This window comes from Ailuropoda melanoleuca, chromosome X (genome assembly GCF_002007445.2).
Source record: "Ailuropoda melanoleuca isolate Jingjing chromosome X, ASM200744v2, whole genome shotgun sequence".
Lineage (NCBI taxonomy): Eukaryota > Metazoa > Chordata > Mammalia > Carnivora > Ursidae > Ailuropoda > Ailuropoda melanoleuca.
The window spans coordinates 85,778,648-85,805,824 of record NC_048238.1 but is presented as its reverse complement, the minus strand read 5'-3'; the positions used below and the strand labels follow the sequence as shown (position 1 = coordinate 85,805,824).

Genomic DNA, 27,177 nt, shown 5'->3' with positions numbered 1-27,177 from the left:
AAAAAAAAAAAAAAGATCAGCCAGGCAGTCTGATCATTTTCACACAATACAGTGATATTACTACTTAATTACTTAGGTCAAATGGTTATGTATGTTTTACTTTGTGCCTGGCTGAAAAGGAGATATGCTGCTCCAGCTTAGTCAGAGAATGATATAATAACATTAACAAACTGTTCTAAAAGGATCTTCATGGAAAATTATTTTCTATCCCCAATCTGCTCCTCATTTCTTTGGAGATTTCTACATGGTAACTCCAATACTTATTAGGACAAAAAGAAAAGCAATGGTAGTAATTCCTTGGTCATTAAAACAGCACATGCTTTAATACAATTTTCATTCTCACATCGTCAAATTCACTGCTCATATATTTCCTCTTTGGTCTAAACTCTCGAGACTATAACATAATTAACTATCTGGAATTACCCCAAAATGTACTACATCCACTCAGTACCAAGAAATTGATGGCTGTGTTTATTCTACAGTTAATCTTGTTCATCCTCTATGATTCCACAAGTGAAAAGAAGCATTACATTAACTCCACCCTTGAACAAATTTTGTTTAGGAGACTTCTGAATAGAAGCAGTTATGTGCGACTCAGGCATCTGAGCAAATGTTCAAGCTCCACTGACCCAAAATATCTTCTCTGTGTTTGTTTTTACAACCGCTTGATAACATAAACTATTTATATCTTTAAAATTTTTCAATACATTTTGAGATGATCTTATAGACTTGGACATATTGGTCTATGGTAGCTTTGTGATCAGTCTTGTTTGTTTCAAGTACTATGTTGAAGATTTTGGAAGGATTCCAGAATAAATAATAGAAATAATACCTTCTAGCACTGACTCTGTCTCCTTGGGCCATATGCTCTCTCATGTTTAAAAGCAAATTGCTTTACACTAAGCACGGCCTGCAATTACAGCTTGGAGAATGAATGCATTGTATGCTCCTTTGACATGCTGCTAAAGTACCATGTATTATTATTTTCAAATCAGTGACTAAATGGAAAATTTCTGTGCATCAACGATTTTTAGTTCAGAGAGAACAACATACCTAAAAATAAAGCTTGTGCCAATGCGTAGATTTTGGCAAGCCTCTGAATTAAAAGAATAGTGACAGCAGTGATTGGGAAATGGAAGGGAATAATTAAAGTTATTTATAGGCATATATATTATATAAATCAACCTATTTAACTAAGTTTTGAAATCATATGAAAACCTAAACTTGGTTCTATGGTAAGTAGCTTTGCTACTATGTAATATTATTTTTCTATTGTAATGTCTAATTAGCTGGGAAACTAAAAGTAGTACATAATCAAGGTTCACATATTCAAGGGATGATTGACTGCATCTGATTCAAACCCAGCTCAGGAATCATTTCCTCCTGTTATTTAACATACAGTACTAGAATGTGAAAAGTATGGAAAGGACAGATTTGCTTTTTCCTGTAACTTGTAGCGAGATTAATATAACAGATGGGAAGTATTTATTTTAGAAAATCAAAGCATTTTATTTTTCAACCAACAATATATATATAATAAACATATAACCCCCACTATGAGTAATTAATATTTCGGCATGATCAGACACCAATTTTTAAATATAGAACAAACTTTATTAAACCTCCTTGTTGATCAAAAATTACAACAGAGTATATTTTCAGCCATTTCAGAATGGTTGATTTAGAGGATTCTATGAAAATAGTGCTGTTGGATAAAGGTACAAAAATTGGGAGAAAGGCCAGTCTTGTGCACAGAAGGATTTTGATTTGTCTAGGGAATTAGTACTATCTAGCTAAGCTTTGCAAAACCCAAAGAATCATTTGAATTCTTATAATTGAGAGAAAAAGCCATGATTAGGAAGAGATGACAGAACCATTACACACGCACACACACACACACACCCACACACCCACAAAGATGAGACCAGAATTCAGAATGCTGTGATCAAGAGAATATCGAGGATGGTTTATGAAAATTTCAAAACAAAACCTAATATCCCGGAAATTTCTCTTTAATACATATCACAGTGCCCTACATAAACTAACTCTCATTAGAACGGAAATTCTGTTGAGGGCAAGGGTCTTGGTTGTGCTTGAATAGCATAATGTAATTCAAAGTATAGATAATACACCTTTAAATGAGTTTAAACTCAGAGGTGTGCTAGAACTAGTTCAAATCAACTCATGATAATTAAATGGTAAATTTTCATGAAATCTGTGACTATGTTCCCGTTATATAAAATGAGAATATGTAGGAGTGACATCAGCAAAATGGCAGGGTAGACAGTTCTAAGCTCTCATTCCTCCACAGTAACACCAAAAAAACAAGCACGGTCAAAACCTACTTAACCGTAATTCTGCAGAAGAATCAACAGTTTACAGAAACCAAACAAACACTAAATCAGGAAAAAAACAACTTATAAATGGTAGCAAATCTTTGTGGCATTTTACTTGCCCTCCCCCCCCCCATCCCCTCACCAGCTTGATAGCAGTTTTGAAGATGACAGCCTGCTTTCCCAGTGCAGGATCCTCTCTCAAGTTACAAAGGAAGCACAGCAGGCCTTACAAATTATTGTGTATGTTGCCTTTAACCAGTCCAGGGATTATCTGAAGTATTATCATAAGTTATTTGTCCCTGTTTCGCCAAGCTCAGAACTAACCCAGGCCATAAAAGTAGCAGTCATTTCTTAAAAGCTTTGCAAGGAGAACAAACAACCCTCAGAAGCCCGGGTCAAAAGACTGAAGATAAGGAGCGCCTGAGTAGCTCAGGTGGTTAGTCTGCTTCGGCTCACGTCATGATCTCAGGGTCCTAGGATCAAGCCTTGCATCAGGCTTCCTGCTCAGTGGGGAGTCTGCTTCTCCCTCTGCCTCTCCCCTCACATGCTCACACGCTCTCTTGCTCCCTCTCTCTCGAATAAGAAAAAAATTAAAAAAAAAAAAGATTGAAGTTGAGACATAAAATAGACCACCTAATGTCTGGAAGGAAAAGCTAGGTGGAGTTTCTTAAAAAAAAAAAAATTGGTCATTCAAAAGCACCCACATTTATAGGGAAATTTAGAAAGTTACAAGCAAGAACAGGGTAAGATACATATACACATTAGACCTGAGAAGACACCAGACTTATGCCTTGACCTGTTCCCTAGGCTCAGTACAAGCATGGATAACTGTTGGAAAACTCTAGTAGACTGACAATCTGCAAGGAATGAGAGAGGTGTTTTCTTTAGTTCCTGACATTCAAGGAAATTGCTATAAATGCTAGTTGAACACAATCAAAATGAACAGACAACTCAGTAATCATACACAAGGAATATAGACTTTTCCAAAATAGTTTTGAAAAGTCATTAGTCAAATAGACTACTACAATCTTCAGCAATTGAAGAACACAATAAACCTGAGGGAAGAACTTCGTTTCCAGATTTACCATAATTTAATATCCACATGTTCAGTTTTTAACAAAAAATAACAAGGCAAACAAAAAATTAAGAATGCATACTCATTCAAAGAAACAAAATTAATTGACAGAAACCATCCCTGACAAGGCCCACATGCTGGAATTGCTAGGCAAAGATTTTTATAACAACTTTTTTAAGTATGCTCACACAGCCAAAAAGGACAAAAAAGTAAATGAAATCAAGAAAATGATGCAAAAACAAAATGAAAATATCAATAAAGAGAATCACATTATAAAAGTAACCCATCAGAAATTCTGGACCTGAGAAGTAAAATGAATGAAATGAAAGAAATCAGAGAGATGTTTATAGCAGGTTATATTGGGCAGAAAAAAGAATCAGCAACCTTAAAGATAGGACATTTGATTAATGTGTTTGAGGAGCAGAAAGAAAAAAAATAAAGAAAAGTGAAAAGAGCCTAAGGGAACTTTGGAACATCATATGCATTATAGGAATCCCAGGAGAAGAGAGAGAAAGGAGCAGAAAGAATATTTGAACATATAATAGATGCACACTTCCCAAATTTGATGAAATAAATAAATCTATAGATCCAAGAATTTCAGCAAAAACTAAGTAAGATAAACTTAGGAATCCACAAGAGAAACAATATCAAACTGTCCAAAAACAGAAACAGAATAAGCTCTGTTGAAAAGAAAGCCGGGGTGGGGGGGGAGAAGGAAAGAAAGGAAAGAAAAGACAACCTACAGAATAGGAAAAAATATTTTGAAAGCATATCTCTTATAGGGGTTTAATACCAAGAACATATAAAGAACTATAACTCAACAACAGAAAGACAAACAACAAAATTTAAAAATTGTCAAAGGACTTGAGTAGATATTTCTCCAAAGGAGATATAAAAATGGCTAAAAGGGCATCTGGGTGGCGTAGTCAGTTAAGCAGCTGACTCTTGGTTTCAGCTCAGGTCATAATCTCAGGGTCCTGGGATCCAGCACCATGTGGGGCTCCCTGCTCAGCCTTGAGTCTGCTTCAGGATTCTCTCTCTCCTTCTGCCCCTCCCCCCCTTGCTTGTGCTCTCTCTCTCTAAAATAAATACATAAATCTTTTAAAAAATAAAAAATAAAGATCACCAATAAGCATATGAAAAGATTCTTAACATCATTAGTCATTAGGTAAATACAAATCAAAACCACAAGAACACTGCAATGGCTGTGATTAAAAAAAAACAAACAAACCATGAAATAGGTGTTGATAAGGATGCATAGCAATTGGAATCCTCATGTATTGAAGGTTGGAATGCAAAATGTTTCAACCACTTTGGAAAAAAATTTGGCAGTTTCAGAAGTATAAACATGACCTAGCAATTCTACTCCTAGGTATATATACCCAAAAGAATTGAAAATAAGGACTCAAATACCTGTACACCAGTGTTCATTGCAGTATTATTTACAATAGCCAAGAGGTGGAAACAGCCTAAGTGTTCATCAACAGATAACTGGATAAACATAATCGATTACATACATACAACAGAATATTATCCAGCCATAGAAAGGAATGAATTTTGGTATATACTACAGCATGGATGGACTTGAAAATATTATGCTATATGAAATGAATCTGATATAAAAAGAAAAATATTTTACGATTCCACCTATTTGAAACATCTAGAACAGGTAAATTTAAGAGACAGAAATTATGATAGAGGTTATTAGGAGCTGGGGAGGGGAAATGTGAAGTTATTGCTTGATGGGTACAAAAAGTTTCTCTTTGAGTTGATGAAAAAGTTTTTAGAAACTCAAGTAAGGGATGAGGGGTAAGTTAAAACAACATTGTAAATGAAATAAATGCCACAGAATTACACATTTAAAGTGATTAAAATGGTATAGTTTATGTCATATATAACACAATAAAGTGATTATAATAAAACCCACAGCAATAAAAATAGAAACCATTAAATAATATATAACGTACAACTTAATTTATATTAAAATTAAAGGTAAAGCTTGATTCAGCTCCAATATGTAAAGAGTGTGGAAGTTGCCATCCCATCCTTACGTGAATAAGCTAACTATCTTAAAATCAACTTTTCTTAGACTAATCATTGAACTGAGGTGGCAGGAAAAACCTTTACTCTGAAATCTGGAAAGTCAGGCAAACCCAGAAAGTCATAAACAAGATATGCTTACTTGATGCAGAAGATGCTGGAACTGTAACTGGTAGGAATACTTATGCGGCAACTTCGATGAGTTGTTGGAGTATTGACTAGTGTGGGAGTGAGAAACTGCTGGGAGCCACAGTCTGAGAAGGAGCCCCACACTTTCACTGTTTTTAACTTCTAGTAATCCTACCATGTTCTTCTGGTGAAAATCCCAAAAGATCCCCTAATGGTTCTGATAGGAAGACAGGAAAATTAATTGTTGTAAAATACGCAATAAGGCTTATTCGTAAGAAATAGTATTTTACAGAAAAAGACTTTACCAGAATCCTATGCCAGGTGAAGAAAGGACATTCCTTCTACCCCAACCTTCTGTAACTTTTCTGTTATCTAAGAGGGAGAGAACAATACCAGCAGAGAAACACTTGTGAAAGTTATAATCTGGAGATATGGGACAATAAAATATTAAGGTGTACAGAACTTCCCATCACATCAACAGGGCTCTACTGCAATAATAGTGGACTGCAGGTGAAAGAGTTGAAAGACAGAGACTCTATGAGTATGAGTACTTGGGGAATTCCAAAGTAAACAAGGGAGACCAGAACAAGGGCACAAGAGAAATACGAAGCCTTGGCCACATACACCTAAAGAAAACATTAAACATGAAACATTAAATACTCTAATAAAAGCCTAGTAATTAGTCAGATGAACATGAATCTTCATATTAAAGGACTATTTACCTCAATTCCTACTACTTGATACAAAATGTCCAGTTTTTTCAACAAAAAAAGGAATTCCAAAAAGCGAGAAAAAAATACAGATGAAAAGACAAAGCAAGCATCAAACTACACTGAGATGTGAAACAGATGATTAAATTATCATAGTGGAAAGTTAAAATAATGATGATAAATATATTAAAGGCTCCAATGGAAAAAGTAGATAGCATGCAAGAGCATATGGGTAATATAAGCAGAAGACGGAAACTCAAGGAACTAAATAAAAGAAAATGCTAGAGATCAAATACCATATAAGCAATTAAGAATGTCTTGGATGAGCTCATCAGTAGACTGGACATGGTTGAGGACGGAAGCAGTGAGCTTACATATAGGTCAATAGAAACTTCCCAAACTGAAATAAAGAGTAAACAAACAAATCCCCAGAACATCCAAGGTCGGTGGGATGAATTTCAAAGTGTGTAACATACATGTATACTTGAAATAACACAAGGAAAAGAAAGAAACAATTCAGAAGAAATACACAAAGAATTAATAACCAATAATTTTCTGAAATTGACGAGAAAGATACAGAAGACAAGAAAAGACCAAGCAGGACAAATACCAAAAAATTGACATCTAGGTATATTATATTCAAATCATACAAAACCAAAGACAAAGGCAAAAATTTTAAAGAATTTGGAGCAGGGGTAAGAACACTACCTAAAGAGGAACAGACAGAATGACAAGAAACTGCTCTTTAGAAACCATGTAAGCAAGAAGAAAGTGGTGTGAGAAGAAAAAAACAAAAACAAAAAGCCACCAGCCAAGAGTTCCGTATCCAGTGAAATTATCCTTCAAATGTTAAGGAGAAATATTCTCTGAGAGAGGCAGAAACTGAAAGACCTATGAAAAATAAACTTCTCTACATAAATTTCTATTGCAAACTATTGTTGAACAACGGCTCATCATTCGGCATAACATGCTCCACTTAATAAATGCTAATTTAATAAACTCATAATATGCAGTTAAATTTTAAAGTGATGGATTCATTCTGTATGACACTGTAATAGTAAATACATGATACCAATGATCATCAAAATTATAGAACTTTACATCTTAATGAATAAAACAATTTAAAAAACCATTCAAGAGGTTGGGAGATCTCAGATGAAATGCAGAATGTGACAGAAGAATCTAAATGTATAAAAACTCACTTAAAGAGACGGAGAATAAGGAAGTGCCCTACATAAGTTTGAAAAGTAATGGAATCTGAAACCAATCTACAACATATCTAGGAAATGAACAATAAAATTAATGAGTGGTGAGTGATGGGTGCCAGGTTTCTCATTATTGGAGTAAGAGGTTACAGATAAATAATGAGAGGAAGCTAGAATCATTTATATGCTATGGACTAGAGTAGGAGACAGGTAACTAAACATACATTTATTTCCTTGCTCTATTAGCTGAGGGGACCTAGACTTATAGTTGTAATTATCCCACTTACACCCAAGATTTTAATTTCTTACACTAGTCTCCAATAAAAGAAACCAAGACTCCTCAGAGCAATGGTTGATTCTAGGATCAGAACAGGAAATACACATGACAAATTTGGAACATCTTGTGAGCTAGAAAGTTAGACAGTGCTAAACAAACAAATGACTCACAATAACGTGAAAAGGCCAGGAATCAACTGAAAGAGCTCAGTTGGCCAAGCTGGAAAAATTCAAGCAACAACAACAACAAAAAGTAGTACTGAATTCTAACGAAGATAAACCAATAACTAACTAACTAACTAACTAACTAAATAGAGAAGAGACAAATCTAGCAAGGAGAAGAATTCCGAATATTTTTTTGTAGATACTCCATCCTTAAGGAAAGGAAGTATAATTCCTCATTCTCTTTAAGTGTGGGCTGCCCACAGGGACTGATTTCCAGAATACACTATGGAAAAGAGGAAAAAAGAGTAACTTTAGGCTGGAGAAATCCGATAAACACTATTTCAGCCAGGTGAATCAAGATGAACATCAACAGTGATAAAGCACATTGACAACACATTCCTTTGATATTCTGTGATAAAATGGTACATTAACCCTATGGTCCTAGCAGAAACACACAACCATAATCTAACCATGAGAAAAAAAATAAAACAAATCCCAAAAAAGGTGAATTCTTGATTGCCTTCATTTTTCATTCCCTTTGGATGCCTGTGGGATTTTTTATACATGTAGTCCCACAAATTCATCAGGTTTTGACATCTAGGGATCATTCTTGTTCATTTTTTCCTGGCACCTGGTGAGAGAACTCAGGCTACAGATTCAAATATTCCTCTATTTCAGAGCAGTTTCATTCCATCATAAAGTTAAATATGCATATATTTTTTTTCTGTTTCATTTATTCTGCTTAATTCAGGAAAACCGATCCAGTTTTAAGGGCTTCACTTTTTGGCTTTCATATGAAACTTCTTATTAGGTGTTCCTCTACGTAGGTTTTTAAAGCATTGCCTATAGCTTTCAGGTCTCATTCTTCATGTCTCTGACTTAGTACTCTACAATGATGTAAGTTGAATCTACACTTCATTGAACCGAAACCGACATGGGAAAAAGTAAAATCTGTTTCTTTTGCTTTCATGATCCATTCAATACCACTGAAATACAATAAGCACTTGGATGCTTCATGATTCACCTGCCATTACTGACATTGCTTGATATCTGCAAAGCTGAAACTCAGGTGTCTCCTTGTAGCTTTTCCAATGTGGTCAGCCTTGCTGCCAAGTCATTTCTCTTGGAAAACAGACTGAACAGTTAAAGACTAACATACATTTAAGCATACTGTTTTTTGTGCATTTAACGCATTTGTCATCCACAAAGTGATGCTTTCTTCCTCTTGCTTTGATTTCCACACTCCCAAGTATCATCTGTATAATTCAAGGGGCATTAACAATTAAAGGTGCTCTTTCCCCAAATTCTCCATGTGTTTATTTTACAAAAATGTGACAGATCATGAAATTGTCCTTCGGTTTGATCCTAAACTTTCAGAATCTGTGGTTTTGGCTTGTGGTCTTTCCCTAATTATACTATATATGTTGTTTTCTTCTTTGCTTTTATCTCTTCCCATGAGAACTTATGAAATCATAATGAAACTCCACTGTTTTCATGTATATGTACATGTGTATGAAATATAAGTATACCGATGATATATGTCTATGTCATTTTATATATTCATGTGCATATATATTTCATTAAAGATTTCTTCTTAACTCATTACTTTTTTTTAAGACAGAAAGATTTTCTTTATTAATGACCTCAATCAAATTTCTTTACATATAGGAGTTTCGAACTCGAATACTTAAGAGAAAACCAGTTAAGACTGCATTATCCTACAACTCAGTAGCAGTGACATAGAGCCAAGCGAGGCAGCTTGGAAAAGGTGGGGGAAGGGAAGGGGACTGAGGGAGGGAAGGTAAAGAAAAGGAATGAAGTTGATGAAGTGGAATTCTTTTTTTAATTTTTGGGAACAATGACGTTCTTGCACGCACAGCTTGTTTCTGCAAATTACTTTCCGAATGGGTACAAAATGGAACCAAAACAGAGAATCCCTTCAGAACCTGAAGAGGTGCAGCACGAAAAGCTAAGATTATCCAGCAGCAAGTATTGCAGCCCTCAGTTGCCAGCTGCCTCCTGCTACTGTTCCCAAGAGTCAGCAGGATGAAAATGTCCTCCCCGTGATTGTTTTCATTTCTTTTTTCTCAGCATCTGGGCATGCATGGCTCAGCATCTTGAGGAGCTCGTATGTTTTTGCCCAGATACGCGTGTGAGCACTTGATGTGGTAGTGCAGATAGTCCTGAAACGTGTGGATCAGGCTGATGGCGTTGTCTCCACTGGCACTGGTGTGGCAAGGGAACAGCACGAAGGTGACACAGCCAATATTGTTGCCCACGGCAGCACTGATGTCTTTCAGCTCCAGAGGAGGTTCCCTGTGGCAAAAGAGGACCTCCGGGGCTGTGGGGCTGGCTCTGTGTCCTTCTTTGAACTCCAGCATGAACACTTTTCCAATGACCACACTGTTGTCATCCTTAAACATTGTGCTGAAGACTACTATGACTCTGTCCTTTTTACACTCACCATGCATGGTCTCATCACCCCTAGAATGCATAACTGCCCTGTTCCCTCCTGCCTTGCCCTCTTCTTGGAATGGGAAGAATTTCTCCAAGGCGGAGGCAAAAGCAATTTCATTTCAACATACCAGCTGGATACAGAATGGAATACTTGGATGCTGGCAGATTTTCAAGGTCATAGAGCAAAGAGACATTGTATCCTCATTCCTGATTTACTAAGAAACTCTCATACACCATCTTTAATAACTCATCAGCACCATGTGCCTGCAATTCCTTGTAGAATTTCAAAGAAATACTGACCACCAGGATTAGGATTTGAAATATTATAGAGGACTCCATCGAAACTTGCAAATGTTACTTCTGCTTCTGGTTTGTTACTGGGCTCTGCAATCATGAACTTGAGTACAAGTGTCTCCTCGATGACGCAATCGTTCACCTGATCATGCAGGATCAGGACCGCAGTTACCTCCACCCCCACCCCCACAAGCCTGAACCCACCTGCCAAACCACCACCGCTGCCTCACCAGCAAGCTTGGTCCCCGCCAAGCTCCCGGCTCTATCTGGCCACTTCTGCTTTTACACCCACTTTCGCTTGCTGCCCAGATGTGTGGCCCCACAGTGCCATTTCTGCTCCAACCCCTTGTGAACGTGCACGCAGGACTAACTCATTACTTTCTTGTCAAAAATCATTGCTACGTGTCCAAGATACATTATTCAATGAAAGAAGCAGGCTACAAAATAGCATAGGTATACTTTAAAGGAGACTACAGTAAGTTCCACTACCATTTTAATAGTTGCTTTATCTTGGTGGTAAAATTGTTTGTGGTTACAAATAATATTGTCTAAAATTTTATGAAAATTTATCAATATATATATCTGTGTGTTTATAAATGTATTTTTCTTTACAATAACTAAACAATTTCTTGTTCTCATGGAGCTCATATAGCAATGTTTTTGTAGACCAAATTGATAAACAAGTAACTTTATTACATGTCATAACGCAAGTATTACAAGAAAATTACAAAGATCTATCAAGGTTCAAAACAGAGGATTACTACTGAAAAGTTGTTTAACTAAACTTTACAAATCTATATATAACTCAAATGAATGCTGTAGTAAATTTTGTGAAGAAAAGAGAAAAAAAATCCTTGGTATGATGGGAACCATTATCACATAGAATGTTAGGAAAGTTCATGATTTTGAATATTAATTGTCTTTTAATATGAAGACAGATGCAATACCCATGCCTCTTTCAAAGGTCCACATATAGCCTTAATCCTCTGCCACAGTCACCCTATGACACCCACAATATGAAGAACTGCCTGTTCTGGTTTGACAGAGTTTAACTTTGTATGTAAGGACTGGCGAACATGTTTATAGGCATTCTTGCCTGATCCCTGAGTCAAGTGAACTGAAACTGCCCCAGCTGCCTCCTTATGTCTGGTTCCAGCCATAGTTCCTAACTCAACTCTATACCTTCTGCCCAGGTACCAGCTGTGAAACCTGACAGCAATCATGAACTATTCTAACCTAATTTCTGCTTAGTTGCAACCTCACTATGCTGTGACTGCTTCCACCCACATTCCACCCCAATTCTTTTCTCCACCCCTTCTCTTTTACATACACATACACACAAACTCTGTACACATAATCACATCTAAATCTGTTGCCCATAGCCAGTTTCATTTTTTGAAAGCCATCCCAAGAATCCCAAGTCCTGACTGTGCTTTCCAGACAGTGTAGCCCCTTTACTCCACCATCGAAACTTGTAGTTAAGTAAACATCATTATTCTCCTGTCTCTTGAAAGCTCTAATGCTCTACCTTGGCTGGTAGAGTCTGGTTTGGGGATGATTTTAACATCATTTATCTCTTACTAGGTATATATGCTCATTTAAAAACTATTTTAAGGATATTTTGAACCTCAAAGTCAAGAGCCTTGTTTCTAACTCATTATTTACAATACAATAGCCTTTCTGCGGTTTTATTTGAAGCAAGGAGATCTTGGATGATCTGTATGTTTGTTTGGCTTTTGTTGAAAGTGTACACTGGAAGGTGGAAATAAATGTCACTTATTTATTTTGTACTTCTACAAGTTTCACTACCTTTGCCGTCTGTGTTTTGGAAATACCTGATTTTCTCTGATTGTGTTTTATTTTTAATTGGCAAACACCCCCAGAGAGCTATTCTTGTCATTCTTTTTCTAAAATAATGTCAACATGCCTTAGTTTCTCCTCTGGTCTCTCCACATGTCTATGCAGATAAGTCACCTTTGCTATTAAAATTTTGGATCCAAAATTCAAGGTATAGCAACTGGAGATTCACACGTTCAGAGCAAATTAAGATGTGGTTTTGTTTGGGAAATAAATAACATGAAAAATAACTATGCTTTGCATTTCTTACTAGGAGTAATTGGGATTGAATGGCTTACTCACCTGTTAGCAGATATTAAAATCACATATATTTAATGTTCTTAAATATTGTCCATTACTAGAATACTATGCCTATTATAGGCCCTAGATAAAAAATTATATTGTACTTCATATAAAGTTAGACTAATTTATATAAAGCTCAACACATATTTTGTACAATTTCAGATTCTGTGCAAATGTGATTTTAATATAGTGTTGGGCCATAAATCTATTTTTTTCAATCCCTACAACAAGTCTATGAATTGGTATGAGGCCACTTCCATGTGACAATAAGTAACAAGGTCTGCATGAAAATAATGCATTCCTAGATTTATTAAAATTTATTCCTGCATGGTGAGGAGGGAATATAAAGACAATGTACGGATTATGAAGTGAGATATAAAATAGATGAGATTAGGTAGTTCAAGAAAAATTAATAATGACTCACTTTACCCTTTTAAACTTCATGCAAACATGACCTAGTCTCCAAATTTTCACACTTGTCTTCTGTCCAACTTAGATCTTCCTTCTGGGGCTAGGAGTACTACCCTCCGAGAAAGATCTTTCTAATATTGATTTCCCCTTCAACCGATGCCTCCCTACAAATTTTCCTTCTTATATACAGGTGGTTCAATTTCTTCCTCATCTTTCCTGACTGCAGTAGGACTGTAGATATAGTAGCAATAAAGGGCAGATATTAGCCCCATTCCGTGGATGAGGAAGGAAAATGAGGCTCGAAGAGTTTATTACTCTAAATTAAAGAGCCGTTAAAAAAGAATATTCAAAATTCAACTGTGAGGCCCCTATTCTGGAGACCATGTGAAAGACCAAGTAAGTTAACATGACCCTTGTGTGGGAGGCTCTAGATGGTTCTAAACTGGTATGTTAGCCCACATTCAACCATTATGCAATTTGTCAAAATTTTAGTTGTGTCACACTGTAGTACTTCCATGGCACCTTCCTCTTCCTCCCATGAAAGAGTTGATGTCTCTTGTCTCTCCTCAGAGAGTCGTGTCATTTTTTGGAAATAAAATTTCTCAATTTCTCATTTGCCTTGTGAGCTTAGCTCTCTGGTGGTTTCAAGAAGAGTTATGATTTTGCAAATTATTTTGCATCTTTTTCATTATGGAAATACAGACAAAATTCTCTTCCAAAAATCTCTATCCCAAGCAGAAACAGAAACAGCAGTTCACAATTGATTATATAATGTAAAAATTATAACACTGTATTTTGTAGTTTAAAACAAAAGAAATGTAATTATAATATTACAAGTTTTCTCTCTCTTACCATGAAGAGAAACTATTAATTTTTAGTATACTATAATAAGTTAAGAATGTCTATTTTAATTTTTTAAGCAGCAACTTAAAAACGAAGGCAAAGATGTATGTCTCAAGGCCCACTAGAGGAATTAAAATGAAATACTGAAAATTATTTCAAAATCCAAAGTAAAGAATGCAAAGAAGGACAAGAAAAACAAATTACATATAGGAAAGTTGTTTCGTTGTTGTTTTTTTTTTTCCTTCTAGATAGCAAAACAGTAACCTTAATGCAACCATATGGATTATTAGATTAAATGCCCAAAGTTTAAACATTCCATTTCAAAGGCAGATATTGCCTGGCTGGATAACAAAGAAAGACTAATATATGTTGCATACAAGAGATTTACTTTAAATATAAGAAATGAGGAAAAAAGAGAAAAGCTGAAAGCATTCCATTCATGTGAAAGTCAAAGCTAAGAAAGTTTATGAGTTTACACTAATACCAGATAAAGAAGACTTCAAGAGAGGAGCAAAACCTCAGAGTTTTTGCCAAAGATAAAAACTGACACATCACAAAGAAACAAAAAATAATCATAACTTTCAATGTTCCTAATAACACATAAAGAAAAAAACTGACAAAAGTAAACCAAAAATAGATAAAATCTATTATCACAACTCAAAATTATAGCACTCCTCTCTCAGTCATTGATAGTAACACTATGTATTCACCTAGTTTACATTATTTAAATACTAACCTCAAAATTGAATGATACAAATTTCTTTTCAAATGAACATGACATGTTCACCATCATAGACCATGTACTGGGCCATAAAACATGCCTCAATCATGTCAAATTTTATATTCTCACAGACTATGTTCTCTAACTCAAGGAAATTAAACTAGAAACCAGTACCAAAAAAGATCTAGAATTTCCACAATTATTTGGAAGTTAAACAACATATTTTTAAATAACCCATGAATGAAGCTAAAGGAGTGAGTGTTTAGATGGAAAGCTATGCCTTAAATGCTTATATTAGAAAAGAACAATTAGCACAAATCAATGATCTAAGCTTTTACCTTATAAAACTATAAGAAGAACAAACTGAATTCAAGGTAAAGGAAAGAATATTAAAAAAAATAACAAGAGCAGAAATCAATGACATAGAAAATGGACAAACAAAGGGACAATCAATTAAGGCAAAGTTAGTTCTTTTAAAAGATCAATAAGATTGATGCACTTTTAGAAAGGCAGAGAATAGCATAATGAAGACACAAATTTACAGTATCAAGGAAAAAAGGCACTATTTCTGCAAATCATTTAGATTTTTAAATCATGAATGAATATTAATAATTTTATGCCAATAAATTCAAACATTTAGATAAATTGGAAAAAATCCTTTAAAGACACCAATTACCAAGTTTACTAAAGTGGAAATAAAAAATCAAATAACCTTTACATATTAAAATAATTAAATCAATTAAATACTCTTCAATAAAGGAAACACCAGACCCAGATGGCTTCATGTGAATTGTACCTAACACATAATAAGTCCAAAACTACAAAATTACTTCAGAAAATAGGGGAGACAACACTTTCTAAATTATTTTATGAAGATGACATATTCCTGATGATAAAATCAGAAAAATACATTACAAGAATAGAAAACTACAGACAAATGTCCTTGTGAACTAAGACAAAAAGTACTTAACAAAGCATTGATAAATTAAATCTAGCAATCTATCAAAAGGACGATACACCATTCCTATGTAAAGTTTATTTCAAGAATTCAAGGTTGGTTTCACATTTGAAAGTCTATCCATGCAATTTATTACATTAAACAGAATGAAGGATAAAAATAAATGGTCATCTCAATATATGTAGGAAAATTATTCAACAAAATTCAATAGTATCCATGATAGGAGCTCTTAACAAACTAAGAATAAAATAGAAACTATTTAATCTGAAAGATGTATCAATGGAAAACCTACAACAAACATTATAATAATGAAATATTGAATGCACTCCCTGGAAGATGCAGAAAATGACTATGATAAACCCACTTTAGCCATGTCTATTGAACACTGTACTGGATATCATAGTCATAGTATCAAGACAATAGAAATAAAACATGTAAATACTGGAAAGGATAAAATAAAATTGTTCTTTAACAGCAGAGGACATGACTATGTAACAACTTTCTAAACAGCTATAAAAGACAGTGCTATAAGTTAATGTACCAAGATTACAAAATATAAGGTCAAAGCAATAACATAAGTTCTATTTCAAATAAAATGAAATGAAAATATTATTTTAAATACTATAAATTATTTAAGAGTAAAAATCAAGATATGTCCAAAACACATACACTAAAACCTGACTTTAAATTATAGGTAGAAATTCAAGAGTCTTATAATAGCCAAAACAATCTTGAAAGTAAGTACACATTTTGAGACCTTGAACAATATATTTCAATTCAAGGCTACTCTCTAACTACACTAATCAAGATAGTGTGATAGTGACACAAAGATAGATAAATAGATCAGTGGATCAGAATAGAGTGGATTGTTTCAAAACAGTTCTCATCATAATTCCATCAGGATTACATTTTTTATACAGGATAAAAACTTACTTAAGAGATATGTAAAAATATCTCCCTAAAAAGAAATGTACAAGAATATTCATAAAGGCTTCATTCAAAATAGCATAAAATGACATACAACCCAAATGTCCTTAAACAGGAAAATGCAAAAACAAATTGTAACATATTCATGCCATGGAATACTACTGGAAATACACTGGAAAAAATGTTGATGCATAAATGGGGACAATCTCACTGTTAATTTGCTGAGAAAAACAGACACAAAGAGTGCATACATATACAGTTCTTTTATATAAAATTATAGATTGCCAAAAATTAATTCATGATTTAAAAAAATAAGAACAGTGATTTCCTCTGGAGGAGATTTACTGGGAAGGGATATGAAGAAATTCTCTGTAGCATATATCAATCTTACCAAAATGTACTTTAAGAATTTGTGTATTTTACTGAATATTAATTTTATCTATTAAATGTGTATAAAAATATTGAATTCTAACTTAACGGATTTTTTTTTGCAGTATTACAGATTCCCAAATCTACAATTACCTATGTGTTCTTGCTTAAGTAAATGAATAAATAATGAAAGCCAGTTTTCCCACTGTTACAAAAATGAATTCAATATATGAATAGGAAAAGACTGGCATATTTCCTGCAGTATTGGAATTTCAGGTATCAATGTAAACTCAAAATTTAATTGGCAACATTGAAAGCTAAGACATAATGAAATGACTTCTACAGAAGATAATGCAAGAATCCCATACCCACACATTCATAGAAAGGGTAGGAAGATTTCACCCACATCCTTCCAAGCCTCATGCCAGTAACAACTCAGTGCCAAAAGAAGTCACCTCTGCCATGATTTCCCCTATGCAGGAAATAAATAGAAGAAGAGAAGAGAGAAGACTCATATAAAATATCAAAAGTGAAAAAGGAGACGTTCCAATGGTTGCATCAGAATTAAAATTTATCATAAGGAACTATTATAAACAATTATATACCAACAAATTTGATAACTTAGAAAAGATGAATTAATTCCTAGAAACATACAACTTACCATAACTGAATAAAGAAGAAATAGAAAGCCTAAACAGACCAATAACACATAAAGAGATTGAGTCCATAATAAAAAACCTAACAACAAAGAAAAACACATCACCAGAGGAGATCAAGGTAAATTCTACTAAATTATAACTATTCTTTTGTTTGTTTTTTTAAGATTTTATTTTTAAAGTAATTTCTACACACAATGTGGGATTTGAACTTACAACCCCAAGATCACCAGCTGCATGCTCTACTGACTAAGCCAGCTAGGTGCCCCTAAATATTCTTAAACTTTCCCAACCAACAGAAGAGGGAAGCCTCTCAAACTCATTTACAGAGGCCAGAAACTCAATGATAGTAAGGCCAGACAAAGACACTACAAGAACACCACAGGCCAATAATTCAGATGAACATACATGCAAATATCCTCAATTAAGTATGTTCAAACCAAACTCAAATGCACATTAAAAGGATTATGCATTATGACTAAGTATGATTTATCCCTGGCGTGCAAGTATGACTCAACATACACAAATAAATAACAGATTACATTAACAAAATGAAGGAGAAAATTACACACCCAACATAATAGATGCAGAAAAAGCATTGGACAAAATCCGAAATCAATTCATGACAAAAACTGTCAATAAAATAGGTATCAAAGGAACTTACTTCAACTTAATGGAGGTCATATATGGAAATCCCAGTGGTAACATCATAATCAATGGGGAACCTGAAAACTTTTCTCTAAGATTTGGAACAATATAAAGTTACCATTCTAACCAATTTTACACAACATAGTACTAGAAGCTCTAGCTAAGCAAGCATGAGAAAATGAAATAAAAGGCATCTGATTCAGAAAAACAGAAGTAAAATTATCTCTGTTTGCAGATAGTATGATCACATAGGCAGAAAACCCTAAAGACTCAACAACAGCAACAAAAACTGTTATAACTAATAAATGAAATCAGTAAATTTTCAGGATATATAATCAACATAAAAATCAGTGGTGTTTATATACCAAATTATCCAAAAAGCAAATTAAGAAACAATTCCATTCACAAGAGCGATAACAATCAAATACTTAGTGACAAACTTAATCAAATAGGTGAAAGAATTGTATACTCAAAATTACAGAAAATTGATGTAGAAAATTAAAGAAGGCACAAACGGGAAGACATACTATGTTCATGGATTGGAAGAGTTAATACTGTTAAAATGCCAATAGTACCCAAGTGATCAAGGTATTCAATACAATTCTTATCAAAATCCCAATGACATTCTTAACAGAAATAGAAAAAAAAATCTTATAATCATGTGGAACCACAAAAGAGCCCAAAAACCCAAAGCAAAGCAATGTTGAAAAGGAAGAACAGAACTAGAGGTATCATACATGTCAAACTATTTTACAAAGCTATACTAATCAAAACAGTATGCGCAACTAATGAATCATCGAACTTTACATCGGAAACCAGGGATGTACTGTATGGTGACTAACATAATATAATAAAAAATCATTAAAAAAATAAGTAAAAAAAATAATAAGTAAGAAAAACAAAAAACAGTATGGTACAGAGGAGTTAAGATGTCAGAGAAGCAGGGGGACCCTAAGCTTGCCTCATCCCTCAAACACATCTAGATAAATAGTCAATCATTCTGAACACCCATGAAATTGAACTGAGGACTAAGAAAACAAAACTGCAAGGCTACAGGCACAAAAATGACTATCTTGGGGAAGGTAGGAACTGTAGAGTGGATTTAGGGGAGATAAGAACTGTGGGTGCCATGGAGGGAGGGGAGCCCAGCATCTGGAGAGTACCAGAAGTTAGTACAAGTAGCAGAATGCAAAAACTGAAGGTTTAGAAGTTTGCCCTAGCAGGCTTAGCATTGCTACTGTGGAGAAGGAGGATGGGGTCCTGGGAGTAGGCACCTTGGTCTGAGGATAACCCTGGGTCTCATGGTGAAAAACAGTTCCCCTGCTTGGAGTGTATTTGGGAAAGGAGACACAACAGAAGACTAGCTGTACCAACATGCTACACTGTTCCTAAGCATAGGAACAGGAAAGCTGGCTGGGGGCACCGAGCCTGGGTGCCGGCTTTCTCCTGTGCTTTGCTGTAAACTCAGAATGGTTGCATGGTTGTGCGGATGCTTTTTGGGGACAAACCAGCAAACAGGGAAGGTGCAGTGAGACCCTCACCAGAGGATCAATGAAGGCCCAACCACGCAAGTCCCTAAAATTTGGAGTTTTGAAACCCAACCGCCGGCCTGAGATAAAATATAAGAGTACTGTGCCTCTTAGCAGGCAGACAGCTCAGACACAGGGTGAAGGCAGGGATCTGACAGAAATGGGGACACAAGAGGGGCAATTATTTGCTCTCCTTTGAGGGCTTCCTGAAGAGTAAGAAGCAGGAACTCTCCCTTCAGGGAGGAGAGAACAGGGGCAATGCAATTTTTGTCCCACCCATCAGCACTGACAAACCAATGTGAGCTAATTAATGCCGCCAAGTGGAGACTGGAGCCACTTACACCAAGCCCCAACCCCCTGCACCCTCAGGTGCATCTCCACTAAGGCAAGTGGGCTTGAGAATCAATGCAACAGGTCCCAGCCCCAGAAGATCAGCACAAACCCCTTGCCTGCACCAAGCCTACTGATCAGAGTGCTGCAAAGTTTCAGTGCTAGGGGAAATGGATCTACCTTGCTTTTTATTTTTATTTCTATAATATAATATAATATAATAATATAATATAATATAATATAATATAATATTTTATCAGATCTATCGTCCTTTAACAAGCAGACCAAACATACCTACTAGGTAGCTTCCTTTTTATTTGATTTTACATTTTTTATTATATATATATATTTTTAATTATCTATTATTTATTTTTTATTTTTTATATGTTTCTTTTCTTATTTTATTTTTTTAATTTGTTGGATCTAGCTTCTTTTAAGAAATGGAATTTATATCTGGACTGCAGGGTTGGTTCAATATTTACAAATCAATCAATGTGATACACCAAATAAATAAAAGAAAGGATAAGAACCATATGATCTTCTCAAGAGATGCAAAAAAAGCATTTGACAAAATATAGCATCCATTCATGATAAAAACCCTCAAGAAAGTAGGTATAGATGGAATATACAACAACATAAAGGCCATATATAAAACACCCACAGTTAATATTCTCCATGGGGAAAAACTGAGAGCTTTTCCTCTGTGGTCAGGAACAAGACAGGAATGTCCATTCTCACCACTGTTACTGAACATAGTACTAGCCTCAGCATTCAGACAACAAAAAGAAATAAAAGGCATGTGAATCAGCACGGAAGAAGTTAAACCTTCACTATTTGCAAATGACATGATACTCTGTAGAAAACCTGAAAGACCCCACCAAAAAATTGCTAGAACTGATACATGAATTCAGCAATGTTGCAGGATATAAAATCAACATACAGAAATCTGTTACACTTCTATACATCAAAAATGAAGCAGCAGAAAAAGAAATCAAGGAATTGATCCCATTTACAATTGTACCAAAAACGATAAGATACCTAGGAATAATCCTAACCAAAGAGGTAAAAGACCTGTACTCTGAAAACTATGGAACACTTATGAAAGAAATTGAAGATGACACAAAGAAATGGAAAAACATTCCATGCTCATGGATTGGAAGGACAAACAGGGTTAAAATGTTTATACCACCCAAAGCAATCTACACATTTAATGCAATCCCTATCAAAATACCAATAGCATTTTTCACAGAGCTAGAATAAAAAAATCTTGAAATTTGTATGGAACTACAAAAGAGCCCAAATAACCAAAGCAATCCTGAAAAAGAAAAGCTGTAGGCATCACGATTACAGATTTCAAGATTTATTACAAAGCTGTAGTCAAAAAGACAGTATGATATTCGCAAAGAAACAGTCGCAGATCAATGGAACAGAATAGAAAACCCAAAAATGGACCCACAACTATGTCATCAGCTAATCTTCAACAAAGCAGGAAAGAATATTCAATAGAAAAAAAAAAACCAACAGTCTCCTCAACCAATGGTGTTGACCAAACTAGACAGCAACATGCAGAAACCATACAGAAAAATAAATTCCAAATGGATGAAAGACCTAAATGTGAGATAGGAAACCATCAAATTTCTAGAGAACACAGTCAGCAACCTCTTTGACCACAGTGGTAGTAACTTACTATACACATCCCTGGAGGCAAAGGAAACAAGAGCAAAAATGAACTGGGATTTCCTCAAGATACCCTGCTCATTCTCTCTCTCTCTCTCATGCTCTCTCTCAAATCAATAAAAAAAAAAAAACTTTAGAGAAAAAAAAAGAAAACAAGAAATAGGCAGAAGACATGAATAGACATTTTTCCAAAGAAGACATCCAGATGGCCAACAGACACATGAAAAGATGCTCAACACCACTCATCCTCAGGGAAATACAAATCAAAACCATGATGAGATACCACCTGACATCTGTAAGAATGGCTAAAATTAACAACACAAGAAACAACAAGTGTTGGCAAGGTTGTGGAGAAAGGTGATCCCTCTTGCGCTGTTGGTGGGAATGCAAACTGATACTGCCGCTCTGGAAAACAGTATAGCGGTTCCTCAGAAAGTTAAAAATAGAACAACCCTATGATCCAGTAAGTGCACTACTAGGTATTTACCCAACAGATACATTAATACAGATTCAAAGGGATACATGCACCCCCATGTCTACAGCAACATTATCAACTATAGCCAAAATATGGAAAGAGGACAAATGTCGACCAATTGATGAATGGATAAAGAAGATGTGGTGTATACTCAGTGTTCATAGCAGCATTGTCCACAATAGCTAAATTGTGGAAGGAGCTGAGATGCCCTTCAACAGATGACCGGATTAAGAAGATGTGGTCCATATGTACAATGGAATATCACTCAGCCATCAAAAAGAACGATTTCTCAACATTTGCTGTAACATGGACGGGACTGGAGGAGATAATGCTAAGCGAAATAAGTCAAGCAGAGAAAGACAATTATCATATGGTTTCATTCATTTATGGAACATAAGAAGTAGGAAGATCGGTAGGAGAAGAAAGGGAAGAAGGGGGGGGTAAACAGAAGGGGGAATGAACCATGACAGACTATGGACTCTGGGAAACAAACTGAGGGCTTCATAGGGGAGGGGCGTGGGGGAATGGGATAGGCTGATGATGGGTATTAAGGAGGGCACGTATTACATAGTGCACTGGGTGTTATACGCAAGTAATGAATCATGGAACTTTACAACAAAAACTAGGGATGTACTGTATGGTGATTAACATAATATAATAAAAAATATTATTAAAAAAAGATGTTGTGTATATACACAATGGAATATTACTCAGCCATCAAAAAGAATGAAATCTTGTCATTTGCAACAACATGGATAGAGCTAAGTGTATTATGCAAAGCAAAATAAGTCAGTCAGAGAAAGACAAATACCGTATGACTTCACTCATATGTAGAATTTAAAGTAAACCAGATGAACATATGGGAAGGATGAAAAAGAGAGAGAGAAGGAAACAAATCATAAGAGACTTGATGATAGAGAACAAACTGAGGGTTAATGGAGGGAGGTGGGGGGGATGGCTAGATGAGTGATGGGTTTTGTTTTGTTTTTAAAGATTATTTATTTATTCATTAATTCATTCTTTCATTCATGAGAGACAGAGAGACAGCAGCAGGGGCAGAGGGAAAAGCAAGCTCCCTGCTCAGGAAGCCTGACGCAGGGCTCAATCCCAGGACTCCGGGATCATGACCTGAGACGAAGGCAGATGCCTAACCAGCTGAGCCACCCAGGTGCCCCTGTGTGATGAGTTTTAAGGAGGGCACTTGTTATGAGCACTGGGTGTTGTATGTAAGTGATGAATCACTGAATTCTACTCCTGAAACCAATATTGCACCGTATGTTAACTAGCTGGAATTTAAATAAAAATTTGAAGAAAAAAAAATAAAACTTTTTCTTTAAAAAATAGTATGGTACTGACCTAGAAATAGACACATAGAATAATAGAACAGAAATTAGTGACCATAAATAAACTCTTAAATATGTGGTTAACTAATATTGACAAGGGAGCCAAGAACATTCAATAGGGAAAGGATAGTCTCTTCAGTAAATGATGCTAGAAAACTGTAAAACCATACGCAGAAAAATGAAGTTTGACCCTTAGATTACACCATTCAAAAAATTAATTGAAATGGACTAAAGATTTAAAGATAAAACCTGAAAGAGTAAAATTCCTCAAAGAAAACAGGAAAAAAACTTCTCGACATTGGTCTTGGCAAAGATTTTGTGGCTATGACACCAAAACCACAATCATCAAAAGCAAAAATTAATAAATGGTACCAAATGAAACTAAAGAGCTTTTGCACAGCAAAATAATCAACAAAATGAAAAGGGAACCTACAAAATAGGAGAAAATATTTGCAAATCATATATTGGATAAGGGTTTAATATCCAAAATATATAAACAACTCCTACAACTCAACAGCAAAAAACTAAACAATCTGATTGAAAAAAGAGCAGAAGACCTTAGTAGATATTTTTCCAAAGAAGACATACAAATGGCCATCCGGTACATGAAAAGTTGGTCACATCACTAATCATCAGAAAAATGCAAATGAAAACCACAATGAGATACCACATCACACATGTTAGAATGGCAATCATCAAAAAGACAACAAATTTAAAGTTTTGGCAAGGATGTGGACAAAAGGGAACTCTTGCATACTGCTGATGAGAACGTAAGTTGGTGCAGCCACTATGGAAAACATTATGGAGATTTCTCAAAAAATTAAAAATAGAAATACCACCTGATCCAGGAATCCCACTTCTGCATATATATCGAAAAGAAATGAGAAGAGGCTAGATATCTGCCCTGACTCACGTCCTATGCTCACTGCAGCATTACTGACGATAGGCAAGATGTGGAAACCACCTCAATGTTCATCATGTATAAATACATTTAAAAAGTATGATTACTGGGGCACCTGGGTGGCACAGCGGTTAAGCGTCTGCCTTCGGCTCAGGGCGTGATCCCGGTGTTGTGGGATCGAGCCCCACATCAGGCTCCTCTGCTATGAGCCTGCTTCTTCCTCTCCCACTCCCCCTACTTGTGTTCCCTCTCCCGCTGGCTGTCTCTATCTCTGTCGAATAAATAAATAAAATATATTTTTTTAAAGGTATGATTACTTACACACACACAGACAAACACACACACACAGGAATATTATTCAGCATTTAAAAAGGGAAATCTTCTCATTTGTGATAACATGGGTAAATTTGGAGGACATTAGGCTAAGTGAAATAAATAAACCAGGAGCAGAAACAAAAATACTGCATCATCTCACTTATGTGGAATCTAATACAGTCAAAATTCATATAAAGCATAGAGTAGAATGGGGGTTGCCACATGTGGGGAAAGGGGAAATGGGGAGATGTTGTTCAGAGTACAAAGTTTCAATTACACAAAATGAATAAGTGTTGGAGATCTAATGTCCAGCGTGGTGACTCCACAGACCTGGAGATCTTATATATAGTTAACAATACTGTATTGTATAAGTAAAATTTATTGAGTAGATCTTAAGTGTTCCCAAAGCATATACACACACACACAGGAAAATGGTAATTATCTGAAATAATGGTCATGTTAATTGGCTTGATTATGTTAATCATTTTACAATGTACTTTTATATCAACATTATTGTACACCTTTCATATATTATAATTTTACCCCAATATAGCTGGAAAAAGAAAAATACTCACATTTACTAATTATAGGGTATTTCAAATTAAAGATGAGTTATTGTTTTCTACTCATTATTTAAAAACTAGAATGAGAACAATTATAGTATAGATACATATACAAAGTACAGAGCACCCTTTTGTCCAAAACTGTTCTGGTTATGTCAGTGACAATTAAATATGCATACACCCCATGATCCATTTAACCTTCCTTTGTGAATCAATCTTAAAGAAATAAAAGTGCTTTTCTGAAAGTGTATGTGCTCAAGAAATTTTATTTCAGCTTTGTTTTACTGTAAATTTTTTAGGGAGGAGTGGGGGCCTGAACAAATGTCCATCAAAAGAGGCGTCATTGAGCACTTTCACAGCACCTCTATGCTATGGAACATTATGCAAATATTATTAAGAACAAGTTATTCTATATTTGTTTAAAACAAAGTACAAAGACTATATATAGTATGATCCTTGGAGCAGAAGGCTTTTTTTTTTATTATTTATTCATTTGACAGAGAGAGACAGTCAGCAAGAGAGGGAACACAAGCAGGGGGAGTGGGAGAGGAAGAAGCAGGCTCCTAGCAGAAGAGCCTGACGTGGGGCTCGATCCCAGAACTCCAGGATTATGCCCTGAGCCAAAGGCAGACGCTTAACGACCAAGCCACCCAGGCACCCCTGGAGCAGAAGGTTTTTTACCAGCTTATATCCCCCCTAGCAATTCACCATTCAAGTAAATAATGATAGCATACTAATATGAGCACCTGCAACTCTCCAGCTGAGGGCTTTTCCTTCATCTTCAGGTAGGGTGAGCCAGGAGTGCTTAAGTGGTAATGCCTGAAAGTTCAGCCTTTAACTAATAGTAGATAATGGGAGGATAACTAGCACAGATTCCTTGGCCCATAGGTGACGTAACTCTTGAGATATGCTCTGCATTGCCTCTACGAGTTCCCTAGCAGATTTGAGTGAAGTTTATTATAGTTGTAATGTACTAAATAATACACCTTTGTTTGCTTTTTTCCCCTGCCTCACGTCCTCCCCAACAGTGCCTCCTGGGGCTCCCTCCCAAAGGAAAAAAAAAAAAAAAACACCTATGTTCTTTTCTTTGGATCTTGATCTGCTTCTGAGAGAACACAACCTAAAACAATTTTCCCCACACCCCCCATACGTGGTTTTGTTGAAAAGAGTGTAGAGAATAGTATTTGTTCAATTCAAGAGGGTAGATATGAATTACAGCAGTGTGTCAGAAGTCCCAAAGAGCACCCCCAGGTTTGAAGATTTGCTGGGAGGCCCCTGAGGACTTGGTATATAATATTACTTACGGCTATGTTTCATTACAGTAAAAGGATATAAAGCAAGATCAGCAAAGGGAAAAAAAATCACAGGAGGCAAATTTCAGAGCAAAGCAGGCACAAGTCTTCTCTTGGTGGTGTCACACAGAACATGCTTAACTCCCCTAGCAGTGAGTTGTGAAAACAGATATGAAATGTTGTCTAGCAATAAGCTCATGAGAAACTTAGTGCCCAGGAATTTACTGGGGACTGATTACATTAGGCACTCTCTGCCTAGCACACACCAAAATTACATACTCCCAGAAGTAAAGCAGATGTTTACCATAATCCACATTTTCTACAAACAGCATAGGCACAATAAGCCACTTTTATCAGTTAGGACGGTGGGAACCTTCTCCAGATCCAAGTTTT

General features: G+C 35.5%; 1 pseudogene; it reads right to left on the bottom strand.

The window, feature by feature from the left end:
- Positions 1–9,974: 9,974 nt before the first annotated feature.
- The window catches only part of LOC100481537, a 130,173-nt pseudogene continuing 112,970 nt past the window's right edge, over positions 9,975–27,177 (bottom strand).